This window comes from Vulpes lagopus, chromosome 4, assembly GCF_018345385.1.
Source record: "Vulpes lagopus strain Blue_001 chromosome 4, ASM1834538v1, whole genome shotgun sequence".
Lineage (NCBI taxonomy): Eukaryota > Metazoa > Chordata > Mammalia > Carnivora > Canidae > Vulpes > Vulpes lagopus.
The window spans coordinates 24,055,484-24,068,148 of NC_054827.1; the positions used below are offsets into that span (position 1 = coordinate 24,055,484).

The 12,665-nt window shown below is 41.7% G+C and overlaps 1 long non-coding RNA gene across 2 annotated transcripts in view; it reads right to left on the minus strand.

Annotated features, from left to right (window-relative positions):
- The window catches only part of LOC121489487, a 93,287-nt gene that overhangs the window by 24,816 nt on the left and 55,806 nt on the right, over positions 1-12,665 (minus strand). The window contains exon 2 of one of the 2 annotated variants that reach the window (XR_005987347.1): positions 540-604. This is a non-coding gene — a long non-coding RNA (uncharacterized LOC121489487). Of the gene's footprint in view, positions 1-539; positions 627-12,665 lie in introns of both variants that reach the window. The other variant, XR_005987348.1, reaches the window with a different exon arrangement.

A 12,665-nucleotide genomic window follows, 5' to 3' on the forward strand; every position in this document is an offset into this window, starting at 1 on the left:
ATAAGCTAAAGTTACAAGTTATTTATAATAACTTCTAGCATGTAGGGTGGCAAGATATTCTTACGATAAAGCTGTGTGCATATGTTGAATGAAGGTGTTTGGCTTTTGGTAGAATTAGGAATCAAAATACAACATTAAATGTATTAGATAGTATCAGACTTTTCTATGAAATACTATGGGCTGCTAAAAACTAACTGATACTGCAACTAGAATCCAGTTTACTTTCTCTTAATGGTGGTAGGAAATATAAATCATCTCATGAGATTAAATAAATTGAGATTGACTATTTGAAATGAGTATTTCATGATATGATCATGAAAAGTTTTGTTTGCAGTTCTTATTCAGTGCATCATGAAAATTCTATTCATCCTGAAAGATATTTTAAGTTACAATTAAAATGATCAGCATCGCTAAACTATTCTTGTTTTGACTGCTCAAGGGTACTTTGTTTTCCAGTCAGTGATAATTCTAAAGAAGAGTATTTTAAATTGCAGGAAAAGTTACTTATGAGACAATCTGTAGCATTCAGTGTTTCTTACAGGTACTTCCTGCTTTGCTCGTGGGGCTTCCATCAAGAAGGATCTAGTTCTTCCTTGGCAAGAATCTGAAGATAGAAAGTGGCCAATCTGTTAAATAAAAATCCTTCTTACTTATGCTGTATCCCATTTTACCACATATCCAGATTTTTTTTTAAGATTTTTAAATTTATTTATTCATGAGAGGCACAGAGGCAGAGACATAAGCAGAGGGAGAAGACAGGCTTCCTGTGGGGAGCCCGATGAGGGATTCAATTCCAGGACCGTGGGATCACGACCAGAGCCAAAGGCAGATGCTCAACCACAGAGCCACCCCGGTGCTCCACATACCCAGACTTTGAACACATTCTAATAATTCCCCAAACACTCTGTCTCTATATCTCCCTCAACAGAAATACAGAATAGGGAAAGTCAGGAAGTCCCAAGGACTAACACTCTGTACTTAGACCTTAATGCCTCAGGCAGTACAATCTGGTGTAGGTTGGGAAGGTGAGCAGTGTGCCTTTGAATGGAGGGAATATTGTGAATACAGTATTCTGTTTTTCAGACTGCTCAGTTTGAGGGAAGGGTATGTATGAAAGGTAAAAACGTGCGAGAAGATTCCTTTACAATTATCCTTGCTCAAGGACCCCTTGAAAGGTTTTAAAGTACCCCTCATAGGGTTAAATCCACCCCTTATGTAGGCCTCTGGTCCAGAGCATTGAAAAGTTCTACCCTTATTTCTGTGTGTTTGTAAAACATTTCCATCAGTGATACTGTGGAGTTTTTTTTTTGTTGTTGAGTCCACATTTGATAAAAGTTCTTATTTAGGACTTCCTTAGTGAGCACTGAGAAGACTGGGTTAATCTTTTGTAGGGGAGGAGAGTGTAAAACAAACTAGCCTGCTTCTGCCTCATTAATGTCATAGAGCTTATCCATCAACCAGCCAACACCAAGCCTTTTGAGTTCCCTTTATCAGATAATGTCAAGAACACCTGGGTTAGCGCTCTTCCCACCTCAGTCTAGTGCTTATTCAGGCCCGAGCTGTGTTGAAACTGCATACACACTAGGTGGAATGTTAGGAAACAGTTTTCAGTGCAGACAGCTGAAACCCAATCACTTTCTCTGTTGAGTGTTTGAGCGATTACACTGTACTTCTGCTAGCTTGCTTAAAATGCGTACGGGGCCCCTTAGGGAACAATGACCAAGACTTTTGTTCATTCTGTGTATATAGGGAGAAAAATGTGGGAACTACAAACACTAACTTGATGGTGATTCAAGAAATTCAGGAAAGACAGGTAAAGTATAATAAATCCTAAGTCCTACCATTGGTGTTAAATCCTGCATTCCTTATGCAGGCAACCTGTGTTCTGTTGGTTAGTGTTTGCAGAGAAGAGAAAGAGTTTTAAAAAATCAGTTCCAACTTAAAATTTAAAACATTCTTATAAGTGACTTTTTGCTCAAATTACAGAGATCAATGCAATAAGAATCTTCTGTCTCAGATACCATAGTTCTTTATTCTTGAGAAGGGTTATTAATCCGTTCAAACATTGCACTGTACTACAACATTTTTTATGGCCTTGCTGAGTAAAGGCATTTATTCCAGAGGTCTATTTGACTGTCAGGTTTGGGGAGAAAATTTACTACTTCTGCTCAAGGTAGAAAGGAATAGAATAAGATAAGCATTAGGAATTTCTCAAGGCTGAGAGGAATCTCTATACAAAGAAGAAGAAAAACTTGGGGATTGTATAACCAGAATGTCTCAGACAGTGTATATTTCCTTAGGCTTGTGTCCTTGGTGCTCACCTTGCTTTACTGTCTCCCTGAGACGCACAAGATTTTATCACCTCCCTGCAAAAAGTTCCTAAAATCTATTGCCCTGACCTCTCTTGAGTTCCAGAAGTTCTTTACCAGCTTGTTGGGTATTTCATGAATGTGTCACCAGCATCTTAAATTTAATGCATTAAGATATAATATATGGTTATCCCCCCATTCTCTACCCTCCAGCCTATACTTCTGTCACCTGCTCATCACTCACATTCAAAATCTGTGGCAAAGCAGCCAGTTCCCTGTTCTTTATGCTTATGGGGATGCTTCATTTGTCACATTGCAGTGTGCTTTGGCTTTCTGCCCTTGGAGGAAGTCTAGATGTGATTACCCTCTGCATCTAGAATGAAAAGTTTGCTAATGAAGCTGGTGGAAAATGCTATGCTTTCAGGAGGTGACACCTGAGCTTGCTTGAAATCAGCCCTTCCCTCTATTGCTCCCAAACATAGGTTCTTATATCTGCCTAGTGCATCTGTTATCTCTCCAAGGCTCTGCACTAGTTTGCTGTAGCCTCTGGAGAGAAAAGGTTTGACTACTGATTCCTTGCCAACTACATTTTATCTCCTTTGTTGGAATAGGTGGGCTTTGCCTCTATTCCCTTTTTTTTTTTTAAGTTTTTGTTTAAATTCCAATTAGGGATGCCTGGGGGCTCAGTCAGTTGAGCATCCGACTCAAGATGGATCCTTGAGGAGTTGTGGAATCGAGCCCAGAGTCAGGCTCTGTACTCAACAGGGAGTCGGCTTGAGATTCTCTCTCCCCTCCTTTTTGCGCCTCCCCCAGCTTGTGCGCGCGCATACACACACACACACTCTCTCTCTCTCTCCCTTTATCAAAAATAAATAAAATCTTTAAAAAATATATATTCCAGTTAATGTACAATTTCTGGTGTGCAATACTAGTTTCAAGTGTGCTTTATGTCTAAGTGCATCTCATTGGGTTTCTAGCCTTTGAACTATACTTGAGCAAGGAGGAGGTACAAAAATCTAATATTTTAAATTTCCCTTCTTCTTCCTCACTAACAATGCAACCTATTTTGGATATCCCCTAGAACTCTTGTGTCTTCTTAAAAATCCATCCTTTAAGGCGAATGATGAACGTGTTCTGTGTGGGCTGTCAGATATGTGGATGGTATGTTTGGGAGACCTGTGTATGTACTGCTCTCCCCTAACTGCCCAATTTCAGGCGTGGCTTGTATGACTCCGATGACTCAATTATGAATATTCTGAGGGCTGTGGCTGGTCCCGTCACTCTGTCCTCATACAGCACTTGCATGTTCTCAGACCCTACCATGTAGGGGCCACACCTAAAACAAAAAGCACCTTGGAAGTAGGACTTCCTTGGAGTTCAGTTGTGTCGTAGACAATAGTGGAGAAATCTTTTCCTCATCCATGTTTAGTAGAAGAGATGCAAATAAGCATAGTCTCACGTTCTGTTGGAAGCTTTCAGATAAATACTTCTAGAAAATTATTTTGTACTTGATAACTGATAGGAAGTTGGCCACTTAGTTCAGATCAGTGATGTATTATCCGTAATTGTATATATTCAACCAACAAATACTGAATATTTCATTCTAATTCAGAACATAAGGCATAAACAGGGAAAGATAGCTAACTATGTAAACTACTCTAACCATAGCTAAATAGCTAATTATGTGAAGTAAGTTTCAAAAGGGGCCTAAAGTACAGCCTGGTGTTTAAAAGCACAAGGGTTTGGGATCAGATCTGGGTTTTGATCTTGGTTCTGACACTGGTAGTGTGGCCTAGGCAGATTCATCTTTGTACTCCCAGTTTCCCCTATAAAGCTTTCTTTGTAGGCTTGTAGGAGCTAAATGAGTTAATACCTGAATCATGCCTAGTGAATTGTGGCTGATTTAGCTAGAGTATCATAGAGTAAAACTCAAATAAAACATCTTCAGAATTCATCACGTTGCTAAAGGGTGTCCTAACAAGCATGGCATCCTGGATGCAAGGCCACAGGTTTAGGGCTTCTTAATTTTCTGATTAAGGGATGAGTGATCCCAGAACCTAGAATGGCATTGAGATTGGTGTCTCTGACTGTTTGAAATAAAGGGGATGTGAGGGACAGAAGGGAAGCCAGGGGCCAGATTAGCAAACATGTCACTGCATCAGTTCAGTAGAAGGACAGTCATACCAACCCCCATACAAGTAGATTTTGTCACCGAAGTGCCAACTACCCATCATCAGGTGGAGATGTTGGAGAAGTAACATGATTACAATCCATGATAAGATCACAGTACATAGAGGATATTAAAGGAGCAGAATCAAAGATGAATAGACTAGGAGTCAGAGAAGACAATCTCTAAGTGGAAACACAAGTTAAGTCTTAAAGAACAAAGCAATAGACATTAAAAAGGAGAGGTAATAGTTTATCAAGCAGCAGAAACAGCATGTTGTAAGAGACAAATACATGGGAACCAAAACCCAGCTTAATTTTCTAACATGGTTTTTTTTTTCCCCCCCCCAGTGGAGTTTTGTTTTTTCCCTAGCATGAAGACCTAGATTTTTAAACCTGTTCTGGACTCTCACACTGACCAGAGTACCTGTGCCATCTGCTTGGCTAACACTGAGCCAGATTTCACCTGGTAAGAATTGTTCTTAAAATTTTGGTCTAAAAGTCCTGACCATGAAGCCTTTAAGAATAGTGATATTAAATCTGACTCTGAGCTGGCTTCTCAGATTTCCACTAGACTGGTTCTACAGCAAGTGCTCTATAGGGTAGGGAGTTCCCCATCCCACTCACATACATTCTCACTAAAATGAATTGCTCACTCTAGCCTTAGAGTAATAGCCTCCAACAAACAGCAGATAGCTTAAGAGGCAGTCTTTCATTAGACCTTCGTAGAAAGATTAATGGATATTAGAGAGTTTTGTCTCAGTAGCTCTCAATCTAATTTATCATCAGAATTGCTTGAGGAATTTTTAATGCAGAGTCCCAGGCCCTACTCCTACAGATTCTAAAATGGGGCCTGGGTCTATATATATATGTATAAACTCCCACAAGTGACCCTAGTCATCAGCCAGATCTGGGAGCCTTGGTTGAGAAGACAGCCCCTGGGCTATCTGTCCACTGACCATAGCTGATAGAATCTGACCAGTCACATTCTTTTTCTTGAGCATCAATACTGAAAGCCACGAGACATTTTGGGCACATTTTGCATGGAAGTGATGAGCACTGTGCTCTGACGACAGCAGCATTTCTCCTTGTACACAAAGGCAGTACAAGCCAGTGAGCAGAGAGAGAAAAGCCGCATACATGCAAAGCTTCACAGATGAGAAATGGCAGACGTGTTCTGGAGCTTTCCGTTTCCCGTTCCTTTTTGAAGCCTGGTCACCCTCCTGTCTTTGCTTCTATGAGGTATTCCTTTATACTATAATAAATTCCCCTCTCTGGCAAAGCCACCACAAGTTGGTTTCTGTTACTTGCAATTGAAGAGCCCAACTATCACAAGTCTTAAGTAAAAGAGCTTCTCTAAAGAACAATCAAAGCATATACTTTATACACACTAGGGTACAAAATCTCAACTTTCTCCCCAAACGAGTCTGGAAATGGGCTCGGGGGAGGAAAACACAAAACACTCCTACTGTTGAGTAGCTTATTCAGTGATTAACTTAGTACGAGGAGTACTCCTTTATGAAAAAAAGAAAAAGATGCTATTTTGATTGGCAGAAATGAAAGGTAGCAATGGGAGCCACATGAACAAGCAGGGCCCAGATGGGCCTCCCTAAGGGAAAAGGAAATATAGCCAATTTTGTGGCACTGATGATTTTTGAGGCAGAGCCAACCTCAGTTACACTGATCTCAATCTGTACTTCAGCTTCACCCTCTCTGGATCAGCCCAAGGCTGGCCGAGGTCTCTCAACCGAGCTGGGATTTTTTGATCAGTTGGGTTGAAACAATCAACACTTCTAAGAAACAAATAGAGCACAGCTGCTCTCAAATGAAAAAACTGGCAAGCTACTCTTTCCCAAAGGGAGCCATCCTTGCCAAGCCAGGATGCCCTAAGGGTCTTCCTGCACAGGGCACTTAAATACTCCTCTACTCTTGCACAGGAAACACGTTCAACCCTCTGGCCACCACCACACACCTAAAAACCAGAGACGGGAACCCTGGGTGGCGCAGCGGTTTAGCACCTGCCTTTGGCCCAGGGCGTGATCCTGGAGACCCGGGATCGAATCCCACATCGGGCTCCCGGTGCATGGAGCCTGCTTCTCCCTCTGCCCCTCTCTCTCTCTCTCTCTCTCTCTCTCTCTTTCTCTATCATAAATAAATAAATAAATTAATTAATTAATTAATTAATTAAATTAAATTAAATTAAATAAAAACCAAACAGAGACATTCATCCAGCCAGGGGACTGGGAATTTAGAGCAGCATCTTTTGGGAGGTTTGGTGCTCTCACTTAGTGGCTGCTTACTCTACTAGTAAGCTGAGGCCACAGAGGCTACTTGGGCCAAGGAGCTCTGCTCTGTTAAGTCCTGTGGCCACAGTGCAGCCCTAGAGCCCAGTCAGCAGATGCCTGCCACTGAAAATGAGATTAGAAATGGGCCAGAGGAGCACCTGGGTGGCTCAGTGGTTGAGCATCTGCCTTTGGCTCAGGTTGTGATCCCGGGGTCCTGGGATCAAGTCCTGCATCAGGCTCCCCACAGGAAGCCTGCTTTTCCCCTCTGCCTATGTCTCTGCCTCTCTCTCTCTCTCTCTCTTTCATGAATAAATAATTTAAAAAAAAATCTAAAAAAGAAGAAGAAGAAGAAGAAGACGGCCAGAAGACGAAGAAGAAGAAGAAGAAGAAGAAGAAGAAGAAGAAGAAGAAGAAGAAGAAGAAAGAAAGAAGAAGAAAGAAGAAGAAGAAGAAGAAGAAGAAGAAGAAGAAGAAGAAGAAGAAGAAGAAGAAGAAGAAGAAGAAGAAGAAGAAGAAGGCGGCCAGAGTGATTCTGAGGCAGAAAAAGCCACCACACAGAGTAAAATTGGATTCAGAATGTCATTACATGCCATGCTGGTGGTCTTCAAATTCTTTCCCAGAATTCCCAAGGGGTTCACAACACACTGGGCAAAGAGAGTGGGGTCTGAGTCTCCTCCCAGCCCTGGTTTCCAACAGAGCAGTTCTGCCTTGATTTATTCACTGGGCTTCTTGTCATTTTGTCTGCAGGATGGATGCATAACTAATAGTTCCTACCGAGTGTGTGGGTGCATGAGGGCATGTAAGCACATGTGCACCAGACACTGTGCTGGGTGTTTCAGATGCCTCAGCTTGATTCCTTCAAACAAGTCCAAGTGGTAGGTTCTGTTATTATCTCCATAGCATAGTTGAGGAAACAAAAGTATCTTGTCCAAGGTCACAAAGCTAGTATGCGGGAAAGCCAGAAATGGAATCTGGCTTGGCTCCTTCAGACCCTGGGGCCCTGACTGATACTGTCTCTGGGATGGACCACAGGAAAAGCCATCTGAAGGAGGAAAATAAAAAGTGAGCCCTTTTGCTAGAGCAGTCATTCTCAACCTTGCCCACACATTGGAATCACCCAGGAGGCTTTAACGATTATGAATGCCAGGCTCTTGCCTCTGGAGATACTGATTTAATGGATCTGGGGAGCAGCCTGGACATAGGGATTTGTTCTTGAAGATTGAGAGCCACTGCCTTAGAGAAACAGTGATAGGAATTCAATAATTAAAATTACACGTCAACACTGATTGGAGGGTGTCAAAGATAGGAATTTCCCTCATGGCAAGTTACTCAGCTGATGGCATAAAAAGTATCCTTTAAGAAGGAGAAAGAAACACAGCAAAACTGCAGCTTTGGAGGAGGGTGGAGGAGACTGTTTTCTCCTCCTGTGCAGCTCAGCTATGAACTTGAGTGCACACGGTGGTCCCTTACCTGGGGGGGGCTGACACAGAGGATAGCTGCTCTGTGGAGGAGACAAGGAAAGGTGGGAAAAATGTCACCTGGAGATCAGGGCCCATCATCTGTGATTCTGGCTTTTATTGGACTCAGTCCAGGACCAGGATAAGCTGAAGTGGGTGAGGCCTTGAGGACAAAATTAAAGGGGACTCAAAACAAAAACAAAAAACTCATCTGTCATCAAGATAAATCATGTTTTAGTGCCATATTTTAAAAAATAAAGATCAATGCAAAAAATATCCATGATGAACAAAATGTTGAGAATTTTAATACAGACAGGATCCAACAGGGCTTCGATGGGGCAGGGGTGGGGTGGGGTGAGTGGTGCCAGTAATTGTAGACTTGGATCTCCTGTCTTTATTTTGGGCAGCAATCTTGATTTTTAAAGCTTTTGCATTAAAGCATTATTTTTCTTAATTTTTTTGCCCTACCATCAGTCCCAGTAAACATTCCTGCTAAGGGAGTAAACCTCTTTTTGGCTTGTTCAGATCCTTCTGGATTGAGGGAGGGGAATATCACAAAAGCATCAGAAGAACACTAGGTTCCCAGAGGCCTGATGGGATTTCCTGTACCAGGAAGACTCCACAGAGAAAGAGCCTCATTGTTTAAAGCCAGCAGGTAAGGAGGGAGGGAGAGTGAAAACCATGCACACGGAGGCTAAGGTCAGCCTCTGTGCTGAGGGCAGGCCTGCTGTTCCTGTCTCTGTTGACTCACTTGGCTAGGAGAACACAGCGGCCCGTCACACAGGATTCTAACCGTTCCCTTGGTCAGTTAACCTGTTTAACCTTCAGATCCCTTATCTGTAAAATAGAGCTAATAATATATCCCTCACAGGGATATTTTTGGGATAGATGAGGTAATATCTACAAGGCACTTTGCACGCTGCCTGGTACATTTTAAGCGCTAAAACATGGCGTTTAGCATAAGATGACAACTCCATCTTCTAAGTCTGTTCTAGAAGCTCTACCTTCTTATCTCAGTCCACTTTTGGAACATTTCACTGCTCACCGATAACTCACTAGAGGGGAAGGCCAAATCCGTCAGGTTTGTTGCTTGTTAGTAAATCTGAGCAGTTGTCACTAACATGGGTCAGGATTAGAGAAGACAGGAAGAAGCCTGGGTTCTCGTCTCACATGTAGGACTTGCAAGCTATGTGGACTTCGGCATACCCCTTCTCAGGGCCTCTTCATATCTCCTTTACAATGAGGATTTTTTTTTTTTAATTAACTTTTATTGGTGTTTAATTTACCAACATACAGAAAAACACCCAGTGCTCATCCCGTCAAGTGTCCACCTCAGTGCCCGTCACCCATTCCCCTCCAACACCCTCCCTCCTCCCCTTCCACCACCCCTAGTTCGTTTCCCCGAGTTAGGAGTCTTTATGTTCTGTCTCCCTTCCTGATATTTCCCAACATTTCTTTTCCCTTCCTTTATATTCCCTTTCACTATTATTCATATTCCCCAAATGAATGAGAACATACACTGTTTGTCCTTCTTCGATTGACTTATTTCACTCAGCATAATACCCTCCAGTTCCATCCACGTTGAAGCAAATGGTGGGTATTTGTCGTTTCTAATTGCTGAGTAATATTCCATTGTACACATAAACCACATCTTCTTTATCCATTCATCTTTCGATGGACACCGAGGCTCCTTCCACAGTTTGGCTATTGTGGCCATTGCTGATAGAAACATCGGGGTGCAGGTGTCCCGACGTTTCATTGCATCTGAATCTTTGGGGTAAATCCCCAACAGTGCAATTGCTGGGTCGTAGGGTCTATTTTTAACTCTTTGAGGAACCTCCACACAGTTTTCCAGAGTGGCTGCACCAGTTCACATTCCCACCAACAGTGTAAGAGGGTTCCCTTTTCTCCGCATCCTCTCCAACATTTGTTGTTTCCTGCCTTGTTAATTTTCCCCATTCTCACTGGTGTGAGGTGGTATCTCATTGTGGTTTTGATTTGTATTTCCCTGATGGCAAGTGATGCAGAGCATTTTCTCATGTGCATGTTGGCCATGTCCATGTCTTCCTCTGTGAGATTTCTCTTCATGTCTTTTGCCCATTTCATGATTGGATTGTTTGTTTCTTTGGTGTTGAGTTTAATAAGTTCTTTATAGATTTTGGAAACTAGCCCTTTATCTGATATGTCATTTGCAAATATCTTCTCCCATTCTGTAGGTTGTCTTTTAGTTTTGTTGACTGTATCCTTTGCTGTGCAAAAGCTTCTTATCTTGATGAAGTCCCAATAGTTCATTTTTGCTTTTGTTTCTTTTGCCTTCGTGGATGTATCTTGCAAGAAGTTACTGTGGCCAAGTTCAAAAAGGGTGTTGCCTGTGTTCTCCTCTAGGATTTTGATGGAATCTTGTCTCACATTTAGATCTCTCATCCATTTTGAGTTTATCTTTGTGTATGGTGAAAGAGAGTGGTCCAGTTTCATTCTTCTGCATGTGGATGTCCAATTTTCCCAGCACCATTTATTGAAGAGACTGTCTTTCTTCCAATGGATAGTCTTTCCTCCTTTATCGAATATTAGATGGCCGTACATTTCAGGGTCCACTTCTGGGTTCTCTATTCTGTTCCATTGATCTATGTGTCTGTTTTTGTGCCAGTACCACACTGTCTTGATGACCACAGCTTTGTAATACAACCTGAAATCTGGCATTGTGATGCCCCCAGCTAAGGTTTTCTTTTTTAAAATTCCCCTGGCTATTCGGGGTCTTTTCTGATTCCACACAAATCTTAAAATAATTTGTTCTAACTCTCTGAAGAAAGTCCATGGTATTTTGATAGGGATTGCATTAAACGTATAAATTGCCCTGGGTAACATTGACATTTTTACAATATTAATTCTGCCAATCCATGAGCATGGAATATTTTTCCATCTCTTTGTGTCTTCCTCAATTTCCTTCAGAAGTGTTCTATAGTTTTTAGGGTATAGATCTTTTACCTCTTTGGTTAGGTTTATTCCTAGGTATCTTATGCTTTTGGGTGCAATTGTAAATGGGATTGACTCCTTAATTTCTCTTTCTTCAGTCTCATTGTTAGTGTATAGAAATGCCATTGATTTCTGGGCATTGATTTTGTATCCTGCCACGCTACCAAATTGCTGTATGAGTTCTAGCAATCTGGGGGTGGAGGCTTTTGGGTTTTCTATGTAGAGTATCATGTCATCGGCGAAGAGGGAGAGTTTGACTTCTTCTTTGCCAATTTGAATGCCTTTAATGTCTTTTTGTTGTCTGATTGCTGAGGCGAGGACTTCCAGAACTATGTTGAACAGCAGTGGTGAGAGTGGACATCCCTGTCTTGTTCCTGATCTTAGGGGAAAGGCTCCCAGTGCTTCCCCATTGAGAATGATATTTGCTGTGGGCTTTTCGTAGATGGCTTTTAAGATGTCGAGGAAAGTTCCCTCTATCCCAACACTCTGAAGGGTTTTGATCAGGAATGGATGCTGTATTTTGTCAAATGCTTTCTCTGCATCTAATGAGAGGATCATATGGTTCTTGGTTTTTCTCTTGCTGATATGATGAATCACATTGATGGTTTTACGAGTGTTGAACCAGCCTTGTGTCCCAGGGATAAATCCTACTTGGTCATGGTGAATAATTTTCTTAATGTGTTGTTGGATCCTATTGGCTAGTATCTTGTTGAGAATTTTTGCATCCATGTTCATCAGGGATATTGGTCTGTAATTCTCCTTTTTGGTGGGGTCTTTGTCTGGTTTCGGAATTAAGGTGATGCTGGCCTCATAGAACGAATTTGGAAGTACTCCATCTCTTTCTATCTTTCCAAACAGCTTTAGTAGAATAGGTATGATTTCTTCTTTAAACGTTTGATAGAATTCCCCTGGGAAGCCATCTGGCCCTGGACTCTTGTGTCTTGGGAGGTTTACAATGAGGATTTTAATGGTATCTTTCTTGTTCTCTTGGAGGATCAAAGAGATAATGGTGCAAAAGTGATGCACAGTTGCCACTCAGGTAGAAATAAGCTTTAAGATATAATTCTTGAAGTGGGCTCAAGAGATGAGCCTGGTTCACCTGGTTCTAATACTGAACTCCAATAAGCCTTGAAAGTAGATTCTTTATTTAGGACGTTAAAATGATGGCAGAAAGTTTTGAGAGGAACAAAATTTGGACTATGATGTGAACTATATATTATCTGCTAAATTTTTACTTCAAGTAGAGAGACTAGACCTAGCTCTGGTGCTAGCTCTATTACTTTCCTATGGGGCATTGAGGGTAACTTTAAGAAATATGACTAGGGGAAATGTCTCCCCCTTGACCCTGCCTACAACTACTTCTCCGGTTGTCCCAAGTTTGTGTATTTTGATCTTCTTAAATGTCCACTGTGGTTACACATTCTCCATGGGTATGTGTTCGAATTATCACTTCTTTTTCTCAAAGGCTATACACT